The 14,199-nt window shown below is 41.4% G+C and overlaps 1 long non-coding RNA gene across 1 annotated transcript in view; it reads right to left on the bottom strand.

Moving 5' to 3' along the window:
• LOC109527270 (uncharacterized) overlaps positions 1-14,199 on the bottom strand; it is a 29,513-nt gene that overhangs the window by 14,267 nt on the left and 1,047 nt on the right. The window contains exon 2 of the long non-coding RNA XR_002170500.1: positions 712-942. This is a non-coding gene — a long non-coding RNA (uncharacterized LOC109527270). The remainder of the gene's footprint in view (positions 1-711; positions 943-14,199) is intronic.

Raw genomic sequence — 14,199 nt, 5'->3', positions numbered from 1 at the left:
CAAACACGTGAAAACTCAACCACACATTTTAAGCAAGTTTAGTCAGTTGTCAAGTCACAGAGGATGAAATACAGTAGAGAAAAAAAAAACATGGAAATTCCTGGCGGCCCGGTGGTCCAGTGGTTAGCACGTTGACCTCACAGTGCAGAGGTACCGGGTTTAATCCCTGTGTGGAGTTTACATGTTCTCCCCGGGCCTGCGTGGGTTTTCTCCGGGTACTCCGGTTTCCTCCCACATTCCAAAAAACATGCATTGCAGGCTAACTGAACATTCTAAATTGTCCCTAGGTGTGAGTGTGAGCGTGGATAGTTGTTTGTCTGTGTGTGCCCTGCGATTGGCTGGCAACCGGTTCAGGGTGTCCCCCGCCTACTGCCCGAAGACAGCTGGGATAGGCTCCAGCACCCCCTGCGACCCTTGTGAGGATAAGCGGATCGGAAAATGGATGGATGGATGGATGTAAATTCCTGCCCCAAATTCCAACAACGATGACCAAAATTGGATTCTTCTTTTGTGCTATCCCTCTACAGAGACTAGAAATAGGTTTATGCCTGTATCGACCAACCAGCCAACCTATCTACCTCCCGAGTTGAACTAACTGCTTAACGAACTAAGTAACCGTTTAACTAACAGCTCTTCACCTGGTGTTGTGCGAAGGTAATGAGTACAGCTGTAGTGTAAATGCAAAGCAAGCCATGTGTCTCATTAACTTACTGAACAAATCGGAACTGGACGGACTGTCACCATCATTTGATGTTTGTCATGACTGCAGTCCATAGGCCGGTCAAGCCTCCTCTTGTCCAGCTGTCCTTTGTCATCCTCCAGCGTCCTGAAGTGTCCTCTTCAAACATTTCTTTTCCTCTTGGGAGCTTTGAGCACTGCCAGCTGAACCACCTTGTCGCCAGCTGGCTCCCACGGTCGGCTGCCACCACCTTGCTCTGTACCCTGAAACAATCAGCAAGACCGCATAACTCTTCAAGATAAGCATGGATAATATTTAATGCAAGTGACAGTGATGGGGAGAAACAAGCAAATGCATTCTTGAATTCACAGATGAGAAGAGTGTCAGATATCCCATGTGGCGGTATCAAAAAGCCAAGGTTCGAGCCCCTGAAGAGGCCTCCATTGAAGCAATTCCCAGGTGTCCAAGGCAAAGCTCCACCCCTCTGCACCCTCCAATGGGATCAGTAAAGGTCACCCGGCAACACAGGTCAAAGCTTTGATCCAATCAGAGCAAAAACCAGTGGTGGGAGTCCTTTTATATGAGTGGTTGCAGGAAATGGTTGGCTGTCATTTTGTATTTCAGAGGAAAACACTGAGCTAAAGGGAAGCAGGTACCAGCCCAATTATTATACACCAAAGCTTAGATGCTTCTGTCCTAAATGCATGGTGGAAACAAAAAAGTAGCATAATGACTGTTATTATTAAACTGCATATTTAATGACCTCCCTATGAAAGCCCTTGGAAAGTCAATTGGCAGTTATGAATTCATGCAGGCAGTGAGTAGGCACGGGGATTGACCCTTAACGTGACCTTGAACGCTTTGAACATTTTCTCCTCCACCCCTCAATCCCTCTTTCTCGCTCCCTTTTTCTGCCTGCACTTGATCCCCGGCAATGAATGCTTTGATTTGTGCCGTCCAGCTGCATAAGTAAACCACATTACATTTTAGGAATATAAATAGCAAAAAGCTCTTTTGTAAAAACGTCATAGACTTCTCTCTGGCAGGACCACGTAACTGTTTAGAGTATATATTGAATGTAAATACCGTCTGCACATCATCGCAGATGCAGAGCAAAAAAGACAAGAGGAATCCTGAAAATTGGTGAAGATTTGACCAAGAGTTTCAATGGCGTCAAAGCATTTTTTCAATATAATAGTAATAACAAGTCTTTTTCTGTATCAAAGTTTTCGTGCATCCTGAAGGAAAGCATCAATTATATTCATTATTAATTGAGTTGACTAAAATTGCTCTGCTTTCATCAACTAAAATTGGACTAAAACAAAATTTTAATTTCTTGTCAAAATTAACTTGGAATGCTGGCTAGCGGCTACGCAAAATTCCTGTCAATTACGTGTCTGACACATACTGCACATCAGAGTTGACTGACATTGGCAACTCCAATTTAGAGTTTCCAATTAACCTATGATACAGCACCGTTACAGCATGCTGACTCAACACAGAAAGGTTCTATTATCTCTAAGACCTTGATCCCTGACACCTTTTTGCTGTGAGGCAACACTTCATGTCACTCGACCACTGTGCTGCCCCCAAATGAGGTCTCGTCAGGTCCCTCGCATGATCAGAGAAAGAAGTAAGAATAGGATTGTACACTGAGAAGCCAAGAGGTGTTCACCTGCACGAATTAATGAGATCCAATACAAAATGGGAAATACAATACAATACAATAAAAAAGGCTGCTTTGTAAAAACAAACACATCTGCATACCTTCTGCAAACATGTAATAGCAATGTTTCTTGTACAGAGCAGAAATTGTACAAGAAGGAATTGATGCATTATGGCTCTATTATGAAGTACTTGGATCGTGTCAGAAAATATGACACAAAAGTCATATGTAATAATCATATGTAGAAATAACTCAATTGTCTATCTCGTAACTCAAGGTCAGATCAGCTGCCAGTCATCATTACTTCTCGCACGGAGTGGTGTGACTTCTTGTCAAGTATTTTCTGTAGTTGTGGGCATTTCTTTGGAATGACAGGACAGCTGGTTTTACATTCAGCGTTTTTCCTTGTAGCTGCAGCAAAGCTATGAAACAATTGCCTGTCACTTTCACTCCGTGTCCTCCTCGTGTCCTCAGCCACATAGACAATGAAAAAGAGTCCCTCAATGATCAAATAAAACTGAGTAAATACAAACACACATCTCCTCAGTCAACATCGTCATACAAGTAGGTTGATGAGATAAAAATGAATATGTGTAAAACTGGAGTTTTCTTCACCTAAGATTAGATACCAGTGACAAGACACACAATATAGTTCAGCGATTAAATTATGTTAGTAAGGAGCGGATTGGACAAAAAAAATTAATAATGAGCATGCAGCAGAGCAAAGACGCTCTCCAAAGAGTAGCCCGGCGTCCCCCAAGGGACAGCATCGAGCGTCAATTAACTGACAGGCGGATGTATTAGAATTTCTATCACGAGCCTTGGTGGCATGGTGAGATGCGGCCCGACAATGCTTTGAAAACCGCTGTGGTTTCCCCATCAAAAACGTCCTCCGGGTCCTTTGATCTGCTGGGTGGTATGTGTCCTTGGAGATACATGTCGACTTCCTCAAAGCTCTTTGTCGCCTCCACCTCATTTTGCTGTTTTTACTTTTACTGTTACAGCATCTGCAGCATTCAGAATGATATGCGCAAATGTGTGTGTGTGTGTGTGTGTGTGTGTGTGTGTGTGTGTGTGTGTGTGTGTGTGTGTGTGTGTGTGTGTGTGTGTGTATGTGTGTCCGCCAACAATCAGTTCATGTAACCAGATGATATGATCACTGAATCGGCCGTTTTCACTGCACCGCACCGACTCGGCTTGCCATGATTGCACATACTCGCCGACTCAAGTTGGCTCATTTTTTTTACTACCAAATAGGACTGACTCGGTCAATGTACAAAACTGATCTCGCGTGTGTATTGAAAGAATATTGAAGGTTTCACTGGACAAAAATATCTAGGCCTTGGGTTGGACCCCCAAAAAATGTCTTCAAAACTTGTGTAAATACACTCTCGTGTCAACTAAAGTGGAAAAAAAAAAGATTTATAGCAGATCAAAACCACATTTCCCCTACCATGTGGGAAACATCTGGTCAAAGTAGTCTTTCTATCAGTTTTGGACTCCAGTGCCAGTATCTATAGTACAGACATGTGTCTGTCACGACAATAAAACCACTAGATTCTGTTCTTCACTCTAAACTTAGATTCCTTGCGAGCAACAGCTACTCCACCCAACATTGCACTTTATATCAGGCTCATCTTCATTTACAAAGTCTTGACAGGCAGTTACGATAGCACCGTGCATCAGCACTTTGTTAAACTGATCTCATAATAATCCGTCACCCTGTTCAAGTGACACTTTACTGTTCAAAGTTTCCTAGAAAAAAATGCTTTCTGTTTTCCTGCTGTATCGTCCTGGAATATTCTTTTAACAGTCACTCAAACCTCTCACATTTGTTACCATGTACCTTTCAGTGCTCTCAATACCTTCAGGATTTTGCTTTTGATTGACCGGGTTTGTGTTGACACTTCACTTTCTACACTTGGAAATGAGCAAAGGCAAACCTTGAAAAAAGAACCGACAGAAAAGACCTGAGGTTTCACTAGAAGAGGGGCATTTGTGTCCTCTTATGTAATATTGGCTCGCCACTGCCAACGTCTTCAATTCTCTGAGATGACCAGGTCTTTGGTATGGATTGATCCCCTAATTTCAGAGAATTTGTCTGGACCACAAAACCAAGATTGGTCTCAGTAGGGCATCGGTCTATCCATTTACGATGCCGCTTATACTTGCTAGCATTGCAGATGAGCTGAAGCTGATCTCAACTGACCTCGGGTGTCAAACAACCATTCATACTCATATTTACAACTAAGACAAATTTGGAGTCTTCACTGACCCTAACATATGAATTGCATGCATGAGGGGACAACCCACACAGGGGTAGGGAGGACATGCAACAAACTGTAAGGCGGATGTGCTAAACACTCAATCACTGTGAGCTATTGTCATGTCTCCTTCATCTCAAAAAAATGTGCATGATTGCTCATCAAATGCTTGAAACCCATGTATTTGGGGTGATAAATTAGATGCTCGTCCATTGGGGTAGGATTCCTCATTTAGATAAAGTACACGTAAAACCACACTTGCTCATTCATACATCAGTGTCTGAGTCCAACTTAAGCAATGTCGTTTTCGTAATGTGTGCCGCATCTGCCTAATGTAAATTCAAATTCAATCTCTGGGTTATTCTGCAAGTGTGACATAAGTAGTTAGACATCACAAAATCATGGTGACGTCAGTGAAACTCAGAGAATGAAGAGAACAGGCAACTACATCGATAGGTTGAGGGAGAACGCGTGTGTATTTTATGGATGAAAAAAAAATTGAAGCAGCAACTAGACTAAAAGTTGCAGGGGATTTTAGACAGCGGGCACAGATTACGGTACTATGAAAAGATTATGAGCAAAACATTAAAAAAAAAAGATATTTTCTGTGAATACTCTTATTTTATGTAATAGAGTTCAACTGAATACAAAGGGGTAATGGAAAACAAATCTGAGAAGCAAACAGCATTCTGTCTTTTTGTAATAATGTTACCCCTCATGAAATCAATCATCATCAAAATTTTCATATGCCCGACTACACCCGCAGCATAATGTTGACACACTTTAAGTCCAACCCCGGCCAAACACTATTTTCCAGAGAGTCCAATTTACTGTTTTCTCTCTGTGTGATACTTGCAGCGAAAGCCATTTTCTAAGCCTGGAATTCGGGGCAAGCTCACGAGAGGGCACGAAATAGAGACATAGTAAACTCGTAGCCCCAAACAAGCATGTCCTGCAGTGACATGTATATTGAATACCAATCACAGGCATGAGGTTTGCCAGCCCCAGTGCAGCACTCATTTCCAATGCACATGCTGTAGCTCAATCAGAAAGGCCCTCGTGGATAAAAAGAGATCACTTGCCTGGCTCTCTGAATTTTAGCTAATACCACATTTGCAAGTCTTCAAGTGCAAAGGGGGTTTGGTGAAGGGGGTGAGGGGCAAAGAGATGAAGGCGATAGAAAGGCATGAAGAAACAGAAGAATGTCAGAAGGGGGTAGATAAAGATAGAAACTGAAAGTAAGTGGATGAGGAGAGAAACATCGAAATTGGGCTCTGCTTGGGAGTGTGCAAAAAGGGATTATTTATTCCAATAAATAAAACCGTGAATGGCTTTGTAGGGCACAAGTGATGGAAGTGATGCCTGGATGGGGATTATGCTCTTTTCATCATAAAGCCCCATCTGGTATACTAGCAAGACCACGTCTGTCCAGGCCTCTCGCCCTTTAAAGTGCCGGATTGGGTTACACATCAATACAGTGCCTGTGCAGCTGTGTCGGGAAAATAAAGCAGACCAATCCTGCAATTGCATGAAAACGCGTGCGCTGACGTGAGCACACAAATTCTGTGGACAGAGTAATGCTCATCACTTCCAAAAGTGTGCATCCGCGCGTGTGTGTGTGCGTGCGTGCATGCTAATAGATGAAGGAACCAGTGTCAGATATAGTCAAGGAGAAATATAGAACAGTTTCACAGATACCCTACACACATATGTGGCCCCTTCCCCCATGCTCAATGGCCTACAGAAACAATGGGCAATCACAAAGCGTTTTGAAGTATATTTGATTTTAAGTTGAAAGAGCAAGCCATAATTAAAACCAATGGGCAGTCATGTGAATAGCAGAGCGTTCCTCATCTTTTAACCAAACCACTGGTCCTGTGTGTGACACATGTTCCTATTCCAATTAGTGTGTGTCTGTGTGGTTTGTGTGCATGTGTATATGTGTGTGTGTGTGTGTGTGTGAGAGAGAGAGAGAGAGAGAGAGAGAGAGAGAGAGAGAGTGAGTGTGTTAATATATTGGAATATAGGAACATTCATGTTGAAAAAAAATACACCTCTTCAGCAGTTGATTAATATATTATAAATTGATCTACATCCAACTATATTTTTTCTTAATATTGGGCAATCCTAGGCTTATTCCACTGTGCCTTTACTCCAGTGTATAAAACAAGGTCTGTAAATGCATGGCCAACCCAATCATACAACTCTGGGAGCAACACTTTCCTTCAATATCAATGACTGATGAAATGCTGAATTTTTAAATGGACATAATTCAGGGTTAAAAAGGGGGGGAGGGGTAGTTTGTCTAACCAATTAATATTTGTAACGTTTATAACATTTCTATTACACACACACACACACACACACACACACACACACACACACACACACGTTTTAGTAAGCGCAGCAGCCCACCACGATGCTCAGTTAGTCGCTCGATTTCAGTTTGACACTGCAATGGCATTATGGCAGAGCGCGAACGAAGAGAGAGAGAGAGAGAGAGAAAGAGAGAGAGATAGATAGATAGAGAGATAACATATTTATGACAGTCAAAGCTAAATACAAAGTACTAAATTGCCCATTAAACTTTGAATTAGGCTAATTTTGACGTGATGATGAGCTTTTGTGGAAACTTGCTGTTTTAACAATTTTGGTTCGTTGTCAGCTTGTACATATTAATAGAAGGCCATTCAAAAATGTACTGTTCTACTGCACATACTGCACTAAACAAATGTATTAGACCACCTGACATACTGCTCATAGGAAGCCTTCTTCAAGACTTTCGTTTCGCTCGTGACGCTTCATGTTCACACAAACCCATTGATGGAATGCTGCAAAACATGCTTTGAAGCCCAAGCACACATTGGCACATCCCTACCATCAAAATCACCCAGCATCATGATCTGGACTCCCCAATTTTTGGTAAATCTAGAAATTAACATAAGACAATGTTTATCAGGCCCACAGTGGGGACATTTAGAAGCTTACCATTTTGAACAGGAGGGGGGCAATTATAAGATGAATTCAAAATTGTTGTACCAGCTTACACACCTTCTCAGGGAGTCTAACTATAGCAAGCATAACTTTCAGCCGCTGAATGATGTTCACTCTTAACCAATCCGGAAAATTCCATTGATGTTGATTTAGCAAATGACATTACATTCGATCATATGGCTTGGATTTGACAGAATATGCATGACACTTCCACCCCTTCATAAGATTTCATTTCACTTTTCACCGGGTTTATCATTGCCGGTGAAGATTTGCAAAAACCACCTGCAGGAGTGTTTAACCATTTTAGTGGAGTTCTCCAAAGAAGCTGGATCGCTTCAACTCGGTATGCAAATAAAAATTCTCAATATTAAGTGCACTAATTGTTATCGATTTTTGTAATAATGTGGTGAAGCTACGGGCTCTGCATCTGTGTCTAGAGCAAGTCTGTCATGTATATTAAGTGTTGGTATTTTTGCAGACGCAGTCAGTTTGGTGCGGAAGGGGGCGGTTTGCGCCATTGTAGTCGTTAAAACAGCAGACTTAGTTGGCAGACATTGGAATGGGCTCCTCTCATTTCCGCGCGAGAGGTGCCCAGTCCTTGACATGGTTGAAGTAGGAACTGATTTGGTGAAGTTCATGCAGGAGTTTGAAACACACAAAGTATTTTAATTAGGGACTGCAAGGTGACCTCCACTGCCAGATGATGTCTCGGTGCGATCGCAGGTGGCTGTGAAAGGGGCACCTCAGATCGCCTTCCACATGTGACATGCCCCTCCGACACCCCTTCTCAGCTGTTCCTTGAACAGGGGGGTGACTTTAAAAATACAATGAAGATGATAATACTGCGATTGGCTGGCAACCAGTTCAGGGTGTCCCCCGCCTACTGCCTGAAGACGGCTGGAATAAGCTCCAGCATCCCCCGCGACCGTTGTGACTATAGGCAGATCGGAAAATGGATGGATGGAGGGAATAAAGATGATAATAATCATAATCATCCCTGCCGACTGCTGTCAGGCTATTGAATAGACCAGGGGTCGGTAACCCAAAATGTTGAAAGAGCCATATATGACGAAAAAAAAACAAAAAACAAACATGTCTGGAGCCACAAAAAAATAAAAGCCTTCTATAAAATTTACAATGAAGGAAACACAGGCTGTATGTATGTAGGAGACTGGACTGTCTCAGAATTGTTTGTTATTCATTCCTTTGTTGTGTGTTCACAAATGCCCCCATAGAATGGAATTTGTGATTTCCTCGCTTGATTTTTCGCTTTTCTTAGTGTCATGTAAGTGATCATTAATTTCCGTTTTCCGGAGGCTGTCTTTGAACGCCTCTCGAGTCGAACAACGAGAGGACGGCACGGAGTCGGACGCAGGCGTGTCTTTGTTTGTCGAGACTGTTAAAAGCGTAAATAAAATGTACGTTTAAAAAAAAAAAACAACACCACAGCTCTCCTTTTTTCTTTGCTGGAACATGTATCCATATCTATATGAGCTATATTAGCTTACTATCAAAATGACTACGTTTGCTACAATTACACGATCAGCCTTCATGATTATTTTTTTCCCCATGCAGTGCATTCTGTAGGGCAGGGGTGCCCAACCTTTTTTGACCGAAGATCTACTTTTTGTCCAACCAACCTACTGCAATCGACCCGCGCATACACAACACACTGACAGACGCATGCCTACCGACCTTCGTCGAGATCTGATGCGGAGGCATGGGACGCACTTTTGCAGCGTTTTGACTATCTTAGCCCACATGTACAGTTTTAAAAATGCTTTTCACGGCCCTCCAGATTCTCTTTGCCAGTACCCTCGGTGAATTGTACATGAAACGCCGTTTTTTATTTTTATTTATTTGTTTAGTTCTTTGCAACAGCCACCTGCCTTGCCTCCTGCCCTGCTAATAGAAACGTGTGCCACAGCATATGACGCAAATCTTCGTTGACAGAAACGTTGAAATGTAATATTAATTTCTACACATTTTTACGGCATTGGGAAACGTTAAGAATGTTTGTGTCATGTTTTTACTCCTACAAACAACATATTTAAAACAAAAAAATACATTTCCCTCCCGCATCTTTTTCCATTTTCAAACATTTTTTATAAAGCTCCAGGAAGCCACGAGATGGCGCTAAAGAGCCACATGCGGGTCTGGAGCCGCGTGTTGCCGACCCGCAGAATAGACGCACCTGAAAACCTGGACTCACCCCCACTCACCCATATTAAATAGCACAGCCACCATATGCACCACATATGCAGCTGCATATATGCTTACATTTTCTATTTTATATTTTATACTTCATTCTGTACTGTGTACAGTTCATTTTTAAATGTATTTGTTTGCATGCAAATACTTTCATTCAAAATGTTGCTGCTGTAAATGGCGAATTTCTCCATTGTGAGACAAATAAAGGTTTTCTTACCTTATCTTAATGCATTCAGTGAACTGATTTCAACAGTAATTCAGAAGGTTTGTTGCACACTGTTGTCATTCTGTACTAAAAGGAACACCCCACTCAATCCTTAGCCAAAAACTAACTCAGTTATTCTTTGAAATGATTTATTTCAACTCTTCCCTGAAAAAAAAAAAAAAAAATCGGACATTTACATTGCCCGATTAGGATTTCATGGTACCTTTTGAGGGATATTTTTGTTCATTAGGTAAGGTGGCCACCACATTTGGACACCTTCTATACAGTTACAGTACATGATCTTCCTGATGTCAGAGGTGATGAAAATAGCCTGAACAAACATAATGTTAAGTAATTCATGATATGGACACTGCCCTAGATCGTGTCGTGTAGAAACTTTGACAGTACTAGCATTCGGAAGTTGAAAAAGCCTATTTGTTCTTTGTTCATAGCTCCAAAACACTTCACACTGGCACTGTGGTGTACTGACGTACAAGGTGGCTAAAAAACTGTTATTTCTAGTCGGGAGCGTCATGTCAAGTCGTCCAAATTTACAAAGACACAAAACCTGGTTTGCACCAGTACAAAAATCAAGATGTGCCGGTTTTTCCACTTCAGCAGACCTGCACATTCTCCATATACTGCTGCTAACACAAATATCATGACACACTTTGCTGAAAGCCCAATGTCACACGTACCTCTAACTTTCTTAGGCAGTGGGTGGTAAATTTCTGTGCTGTGTGTAAGAAGTAAGATAAAGAACAATCTCAGATGGAAATGAAGTTGGACTTAAAGTTAATGTCTTTCTCCATTACCTTATAATATATTTAGATTCTTGAAGGCACAAGCGAATTCCTCGACTGCAGATGCATAATTATCTTTCATTGAGGAAACTGCCTTTCAGCTACAAATGATATTTGATGTCTCACATTTACTTCAAGGACACAATTCACTTTGGAGCTATGTTAGACCTTTAATTCTCCTGTCTAAATTAGCCGGGGAGGATGCCTCTTCATCTGTGGACCGTGTCATCCTCACTCTGGGCCTCATCATCGGAAGAAAGACACACACTCATTATCTCATGATCTGCCCATGGTTGTTCCAAGACGAGAGGCATAAGAACACAGAGGATAATAATTAGAGTTTCTTAAAGAACTCAATCTTACTGGCATGACAACAGCTTTTGAATCATTTGAAAACGAAATTATATCAAGGAATTTAATTTGATTAGTTTGGCATCCGAATGAGAGTCTGCTGTTTCCATCAAATATCTAAACGGGGTAAAAAATGTGTGTTGCTTATCTCTTTGTGCCTCTTTGTTATGAACAAAGACATAACGAAGGAAAGACAAGGCTGAGATGGAGGGGGGAAATGTTATGACTCCATCGAAAATGGTGCCGTTAACAAATTGGTGGGTCTCAGCTGTTTCTCAAGTCTTCAGCCTCTGGCTGCGTTTGTCTGCCAGTTTGTCTCCCTCTTTGATGGTGCTGCTTCTGTCAATGCAGGACCTTCACTTGGATCCGGACGGCTCAAATGACAATGCTGCTGGCAAAAGAGAGGTAGTTGATGTGAGAAATGGGAATAAAAGGAGTCCAAACCATTGCTTCCCCCACCCACCCCCACCCCCTCCCCTGTCAGTCAGCCTGGACAGCCCCGAGGAGATCAAACCTGTTTGTAATGCGGCTCTTTTATTTCATGTCTGTGTTTACAACCTGACCGCGCTGCAGCCGAGTACTTTCTCACAGTTCTGTCTGGGCTCCACGTCTCTCTTTATTAAATCAGATGGAAGTTGGGGATGAAATTGGATACATTCATTGTCCTTGGCTGACAGTCTCTCAAACAACAGTACTCGTTTTTATATGCACTTCTCTGACAAGTGACAGGCAATTAATTGTGCCAACCCCAAGCCCGATCATCACGTTATACATTTCCTGCTAGGCAATTTGAATGTATAGTCATGTTGGTGGTCATGACAATTACCGTATTGGCCCGAATATAAGATGGCCCTGATTATAAGACGACCCGCTCTTTTTCAAGACTCAAGTTTGAAAAAAGACTTTTTGAACACCAAATTAATTTTTATACAGAAAATAGTTAAAGTACATCTGAAACAAATGATTATAGCAATATATTTGAGAGAAAAAGCATGTTGTTTTGCCTCATTCAAATCTAAAGTGCAATAACATTCGTAAATGAATGGCTTCTGGTTTTTGAAATGTAAATTACATCATAACTTCACCTCAGCTGCCGGTTAACCTGGCCGAGCTTTGACCCACTTTTCTCCAGATTGTCACTACGTTTCTCCATTTTCTGTTATCTCTTCTATTATTTTCTTCTCTTTTCTTTCTTACCGCTATTTTGAATTTTTCTTCTTCGTGCTACCGCTATTTTTATTTTTATTCTTTGTGACAGGGGTTCATTTTGGCCTGGGGAGTCAAGTTCAGCATTCGCTTCAATGATTTCTGGCGTCATCTGGCGTCGTGAATGGGTATAATGTCTAGACCCCGAATGTAAGACGAACCCCACTTTTTCAGTCTTATTTCAATGTAAAAAACACCGTTTTATGTTCGCGCCAATACGGTATTAAGATGTGAAGTGGTTCTTTCCTTTCAGAGGAATGACTTTGAAAATGGCATATCCTCTGGAGTCATCTTGAATCTCATTGTCAATGTTTGGGTTCCGTTCAAATACACAAAATTCAAGAAAAGGCGTTTGCTGTCCTTAATGGCGAACAAGCAAATCCACGAAAATATGCCATCGTGCTGCTCAAATGAGCATCGTGGCGATGGTCGTGCTAATGCCCTGCTTGAGGTGCATCATTTCAAACAATTACTCGGCCAAAATAGAATGATCACTTTCCACCTCAAATTCGCACGTATCCGTGAATAAGAGTGCACTTATACTGGGTCAGTTTTCGTACTATCCGTCAACATGGTTACTCACAAACTCGTCCTTACTTCATAATACATGAATGCACATTTCCCGACTCCCGGGATTATTTTGAGTTGACCTGATTTTCTATTGTCTGTTGGATAGCTTTCGTGCAAGATGACGGTTATCACAATAACTGGAGGTTGTGCGATAATTATACAACAGGTCCAGGTTCATTCAGGTGTTTGTGCATGAACAATCATGGCACGCTTATTCCCACTTCTACCAGCCGTGATGGGACTACGGTGGTCGACCAAGGCACGGAACGTTTATATGAGTAAAACAAACTGGGCTATAGGTGTTTAAACATATCCAGACACAAAATGAAATACCTACAAGAATATATTTTCAGGGAAAGACGAAGAAAACTTTACAATAGACTCGAGATTAAAACCTGAGCAATCAAAGTAGAAAACTGAGTATAATGCGGTGTGGTACAGCTATTTGCTTTGACTAATATTGTGCATGGAGAAAGTGTATGAAGCATTAGTAGATTTTTTTTTCTTTCAAAGTGGTTAACCTCAAGTGGTCACCATGACAATGTACCATGTTGTAATACTTCAAGTGACAAAGTTGTGAAAACCTTTTTGCTCTCACTACTGTTACAATCAAAGTGTTTTACTGAATGAATCAGTGTAGATTTAAATCCCTACTTTCTAATAATCAAGTGATCCTCACACATATACTTTAGTAGCACAACAATCAGGCAGTGCTGATGAGGGTTTTGGGGGAACTCGGCCCAAATCTATTTTACCGATACAGAGCAATGAAATGGGATAATTATATGCAAAACAGAACTAATATATATAGTTGAGTATAAGATGGTGAACTGGCCTCAGATCGCTAAGTGAAAGAAAGACATGGTGGTGAGCTGCCATGTTGACACAGTTACGTGACTTACTGCAATTCCTCATACATTTAATGAAAGTGGCATTAAAAGCGACACATTATTCTTGTTCTTTCGAGAAATCTGACTGAATGGCTACAGCTTCACATCCCATCTGCTGCATTTATCTTTACCAGCAAATATAGAAAATTGACAAAAACACATTTGGGAGAAACTAAAGAAAAACGAAAATCAGTATTCTGTGAGACAAAAATGACACATATAATACCTTTGCCAACACAAGTCCAAACCAGCCAACAGGCAAGCAAATTATTTTCAGGAAGACATACATACATTTGATTTTCAAAGTCTGAACCATTGAATACACTCTGTGTTATGTCCAAGTCTGTCAAATGGTATCCC

The sequence above is a fragment of the Hippocampus comes genome, unplaced genomic scaffold (assembly GCF_001891065.2).
Source record: "Hippocampus comes isolate QL1 unplaced genomic scaffold, H_comes_QL1_v1.1 scaffold86, whole genome shotgun sequence".
Taxonomy (NCBI): Eukaryota; Metazoa; Chordata; class Actinopteri; order Syngnathiformes; family Syngnathidae; genus Hippocampus; species Hippocampus comes.
This window is presented reverse-complemented; position numbering and strand designations above follow the sequence as displayed.